Raw genomic sequence first — 6,127 nt, forward strand, 5'->3', positions numbered from 1 at the left:
GGTGCCGCCTCCGCGGGCTGGGGCTGGGGCTGGGGCGCGGGAGGTCCGCGGGGCTTCGGAGAGGGAAACTTAGAGAAAAGTCTTCCACTTGGCGTGGGGCCGCGGGGGAAGGAAGACAGCCTCCGCTTGTGCTAGTGCCGACCGCGGGCCGGCAGGTGGGGAGGCCCAGAGCTGGCGGGGAGTTCGTCCCACACGGAGCCACAGCCTTGCCCAAGGGAGCCTGGAAATCGTTCAAGGGCAGCCTCAGACCAGAACCAGGGCACCTCTTCCATATTCCTGACAGACGTGCACGCGCCTCCTCTTGGATGCTTCCCGTGACAAGGAGCTCACTCCTCAACAAGGCGGGCTGCTCATCCACCAAGCCTGGCATCTAATTCACCTGTGCTGGGTACCGCAGATGGAGAACACCGGACAGCTTACACAAATGCAAGACCCACAGCAACCCCAGGTGGGACCGTGAGGCCTCTCTTCTAAGTGCCTGGGTGCTCAAAAATGCCTCCCGAGCCCAGTCTTTTCCCAGAGCATTTCCCAGAGTGACTGAGCAGGACTGGACCCTATTAGGTCACCTCAGTCTCATGCAGGATTTCTTTACCTGGCCACTATTGACATTTGGGGCCGGCTAATGCTTTGTTATTGGGGTTGCCTTCTGCACTGCAGGAGGTTTAACGCTATCCATGGCCTCCCTATGATCCATAAATACCCATAGCATCAGCCTCTCTCTGTAACGACCAGAAATGTCTCTAGATATCACAAGTGTCCTCCGGGGGCAAAATCTTCCAGATCTAATACCTTCATTTTAGAGATAAGGAAACTGAGGTCTAGAGAGTGGAGGTGACTTGCTCAAGGCCACATGGCAAGTGAGGACCAGACAGGACTGAGCCCAGGGCTCTGGTGAAAAGATCCTCAGGCCTCTCTGCCCTGCTGCTCTCTCCTCACACCCTCCTCTCCCATCTTCCCTGGATTTCCACCAAATCAGCCTGCCAGAAGTTAGAAAGAAAAGAATCCACATCTGAGCATACACGAAAAGTCCAGCCTCCCCCATGGGATGTAAAATGGTGCAGCCACTTAGGAAAAGAGTCTGGCAGTTACTCAAAAAGTTAAACATCAAGTTAAGCATATGGCCCAGTAATTGCATTCCTAGTTATGTTGCCAAGAAAAATGAAAACGTGTTCATGCAAAAACTTATACATGAGTGTTCATAGTAGTAGTGTTCATACTAGCCAAAAGATGGAAACAATCTAATGTCATCAGTTGACAAATGTATAAACACAATGTGGTACATCCATACAGTGGAATATTATTAGGCCATGAAAAGGAATGAAGTACTGACACATGCTACACCATGCATAAACCTCAAAAACATTATGCTCATTGAAAAAAGCTGGTCACGAAGGACCACATTCCATTTATATGAAATGTCCAGTATAGGCAAGTCCAGAGAGACAGAAAGTACTCTAGTGGTTGTCAGAGGCTGGGGAAAGAGAAGACAATGAGGAATGACTGCTAAGAGTTATGGGGTGATGAAAATGTTCTAAAATTGATTGTAGTGATGGTTGCACAACTCTGGCTACAGTAAAAACCATTGAATTGTATGCTGTAAGTGGGGGAATTGTACTGTATATAAATTATATTTCAATAAAGCTGTTATTTTTTTTAAGGGGGGAAAAAGTACAGCCTCCAGGAGGCCACCCTGACTGCTCCAGCTCACACCTCTTTCCCCTCTGCCCAGATTCCTACAGGTTCCCTTCGTTAGGTCATAACCACCCCCCACTGACTTTTCCTCTCCTTCAGAGGCTAAATTATTTCCTCTTGGATGGGAATGAGTCATCTTCTCCACCATCTCCCTCAACAGGGCTGTAACATGCTTCCAAGGGTTTCAAAGCCCTGTTTGAAAACACGGGCTTTGAGGACAGGCCCATGTTCAACTCCGGCTTCTGGGTGGCCTTGAGCAAGTCTCTTCCCAAAGGCTCATCTTGCTCATCTATAAACAATGAGTACAAATGAGATGGACAAGAAGACCCCTGCCTCCAGGGCCCCATTATTATTCCTTAGTTGTTTTTAAAACAAGTCTGCAGGCCACTCTCAGGCCTCCCTGGACCCCAGGGAAGCGGTCTATATAACTACTGCACCTAGAACAATCCTTCATCTCCTCCCAGGCTGATCTGAAAGGTTTCCTTCAGCTCCCTGGACCACTGCTGGGAAACGCAGGACAAGTCTCTCAAAGCCTGGCTTCCATGGGCCTAGCCCCAATGCTCACCTGCTCTGAGAAGCCAGAATTCCTCAGGTGGACACCAGATGGGGCCCCACCGTGACCCTGTTGCTGATAAATGACCATAGTGGAGACCAAGAATCTGAGCAGCCTCTTTTGGTTGTGGCCCATGGTGCACCTTGGCCAAGCTTTCCCTCTGCTCTCTTCCTGGGTTCTCTTTTCATTCCCAAGTCCTCATGCTCTGAATTCCTGACCAATAAAATGGTTGCTGTTTGGGATATTTTGTTTGGCAAAAGCAGATCATCAGAAAACAGCTCATCTTGCAAGGGTTTCATCTTCTGACCCCCAACAAGGTTCTACGTGTCCATTCTCTCCATTTTAAAGATTTGGGGAAATCTTTAAAAGAGAGACAGAGAGAGACAAGCTCTATTATTGCAAAATCAATTAGTGTCCTCAGGCCAAATGGTAATAAAACTGTCTGCCCTGACGGGGTAGGGTTGGAGTCAACTGGGAACCAGGCAAAAGGGACAGCCTCTTCTCTGTTCTCACCAACAGCTATCCAACAAGAATGAGGGCCTGAGCACCCAAGCCCTTACAATTTAAAAAATCTGGAATTTTTAATAGGAAAGTTTCCGATTTCTAACCTTTTTTTTTTGAGACAGAGTTTTACTCTGTTGCCCAGGCTGGAATGCAATGGCATCATCTCAGCTCACTGCAACCTCTGCCTCCCAGGTTCAAGTGATTCTCCTGCCTCAGCCTCCCGAGTAGCTGAGATTACAGGCACCTGCCACCAGGCCCAGCTGATTTTTGTATTTTTAGTAGAGACGGGGCTTCCCTCTCTTGGCTAGGATGGTCTCAAACTCCTGACCTCAGGTAATCGACCCACCTCTGCCTCCCAAAGTGCTGGGATTACAGACATGAGCCACTGTGCCACTGTGCCTGGCCCCAATTTCTAAACATTATACTAGCTAAAGAGGCACCTCTGAGAGCCAGGTTGCCCCATGGGGGCTGGCCTGGCATCTGCCTGGATCTCTTGCCTCTTCCTGTTCTGAGATTCTGTGTGGCAGGAAGTGAATCTGACACAGGTGTAGGTGTGCCTTGTGGTCCCCACCGCTGGTCAGGGATTCCCCCAGTTCTGGAAGGGAGGGGGCCCAGACGGACATTCTGGGGGTCTCTCCTATGGGACGATAGAGACCTTCTTCAGCATGGCTCTCTGGGATTCTGCCTCATTGTCCCCCTCTCTGCAGGTCCCAGGCCTCTTTCCCTTCTCTACTGAGAGACCATCCTGCAGCTCCCAAGAGTACATGTTTCCACTGCAGCTGTGTAGAAACTGACCAGCACCTAAGCCCCAATTCCCAGTTCTCAGAAGGGGTAATCTCATGGACCCATCTTGGCTGTGAGGGGTGGGCAAACTCAGAGATAGGGTACTAAGTTGATGAGAAGACAAACAGCTTTCCAAACAGCCCCCAAACTATATTATTGGGGAAGCGTCTCGTCTGGTGTCCCGGCATCCCATTCCTCCTTGGCTAGCCCTACCCATCACTGGAGGCACGAACTGGAGGCTTCCAAGTTCTTTCTCATGGAACTTTTCCCTGCCCAGACAACCAGCTGCATTTGCTCATGTGACTCCGGGTTCTGTCCCTGAAGCCTGTCCCAACTGAAGTGCCCTATTAACCTGCCCATGTTACACATTGCTAGACGCTGTACAATTCTCATACTTCAATTGTCCTTAGCATGGGTGCAAGCTCCTTGGGGGCAGGGAATACATTTCTCACCCCCCTTCAATATCGAGTAGAGGGTTCTGTAAACAGTAATAAACTCTTGCTGGCTAAATAAAAATGACTTGTAACTAAGGACAAAGGCTTCTCCATTTCTGAGTTTTGTTCCATTCTGATTGTTGCTGGATTGTGCTGTCAGAAGAGAAGCAGAAATCAGGGCCAACAATGTTCTTAATTCATACAGTCTACAAAGTTACTGACACCACTGAGGCATTAGGAGGTCATGAAGTCCTGCTCTTGAGCAGTTTAGATGCTAGTGGGATGAATATGCCATAGGAAGACGCTCTTGGGTATTAAGTGACAGAAAACCCTAACTCTAAGTGGACTGAATACATAGGAAATGGATTACCTCATTTAACTCAAAGCCTAGAGATAGGGTGGTATATTCATTATCTATTGCTGTGTAACAAATTAACCCCAACTTTCGTAGCTTACAATAACACACTTTTTTTTTTTTTTTTTGAGACAGAATCTCACTCTGTTGCCTAGGCTGGAGTGCAGTGGTACAATCTCGGCTTACTGCAACCTCCACCTCCTGAATTCAAGCAATTCTCCTGCCTCAGTCTCCCAAGTATCTGGGACTACAGGTGTGTGTCACCACACCCAGCTAATTTTTGTATTTTCTAAGTAGAGAGGAGGTTTCACCATGTTGGCCAGGCTGGTCTCGAACTCTTGACCTCAAGTGATCCTCCCATCTTGGCCTTCCAAAGTGCTGGGATTACAGGTGTAAGACATGGCACCCGGCCTTAACACACATTTATTATCTCACAGTCTCATTAAGTTAGGAGACTTGGCACATGTTGATGTTTGCCACTGCTTCAGGCTCTCTCACAGAACTGCAATCAAGTTGCTGGCAAGGGCTGGAGTCTCATCTGAATGCTCAGCTGGGGAAGGATCTGCTTCCAAACTCACATGGTTGTTGGAAGGATTCAGTTCCTTGAGGGCTGCTGGACTGAGGGCCTCAGTTCCTTGCTGGTTATTGTCTTGAAGCCACCCTCACCTCCTTGCCATGTGGAAATCTCCAACATGACCACTTCCTTCATGAAAGTGTGCAGACTGAGAAGGCAAAAGAGAGAGTGCAACATGCAAGTCTCAGTCTATATAACCATATCACAGACATGACATCCCAGTTCTGTTGTTTAGGAGTAAGTCACAGGTGCTGTCCACACTCAAGGGAAGGGGATTATCAAAGGCCTGAAGACCAGGAGGCAGGAATAATTGGCAGCCCTCTTAGGAGCTGCCTATACAGCCGCTGACTATAGGCAGGCTCCAGGTGCAAATCAATCAGAGACTTAATGTTGCCATCAATCACTCAGTGATTGATTTAGTCCCTCTTTCTATTCTGACCCCTTCAATGCTGACTTCATCGTAAGGCCAGTTCTCCTGTGGTTCCAAGATAACTTACAGTGACAACCAGGATCGTGTTGCCTGGGTCCATCCTGTAGGAAGTCAGGAAAAGTCTCTCTCCTAAGCATGGGATAAAATTTCGTATAGTGTGATTGGTCAACATAGGTCACATCCCCACCCCAGTCAATAAGAGAATGTCATGCAATGGTTAGGTTAATTAGGATCTATGCCTAGTCCTGGGGTAAGAGTAACCTTCTCAGATCATACTGTGGAGGAGTTGAAACCTGATCAAAATTAAGATTCTATTGGGAAGGATGGAAAAAATGGATATTGGCATTAGAATAGAACATTGCCCACTACATTCATGTAGAAATGAAAAAAAAAATCAAGGCCACTGCGCATGAGGAAACTTTTGGGGTTGACTGATATCTTCATTATCTTGATCATGGTAATGGTTTTGTGGGTCTATACATATATCAAGACTTAGTAGATTGTACACTTTAAACTTGGACAATTATCATGTGTCAATTATATTTCAAAGAAGCTGCTTTTTAAAAATATGTCATGTCTTTAGTCATTATGTTGTGAAAAGCATAAAAAACCAAGAGCATTTTCTTCCAGTTTTCAAAAACTATTGTCTTATTCTGCAGTGAAGTCATTCATGTTGTTGATGAATGAAGTTCTGACTTATATCTTTGTTGTTTCCCTTTGATTGCACCCAGTTAGTATAAACAAAAATGTCTTCATTTACAGCATTAATGTCATTCATCAACTGCAACCATAGGTTGGTTAG

This window comes from Colobus angolensis, unplaced genomic scaffold, assembly GCF_000951035.1.
Source record: "Colobus angolensis palliatus isolate OR3802 unplaced genomic scaffold, Cang.pa_1.0 Scaffold3, whole genome shotgun sequence".
NCBI lineage: Eukaryota > Metazoa > Chordata > Mammalia > Primates > Cercopithecidae > Colobus > Colobus angolensis.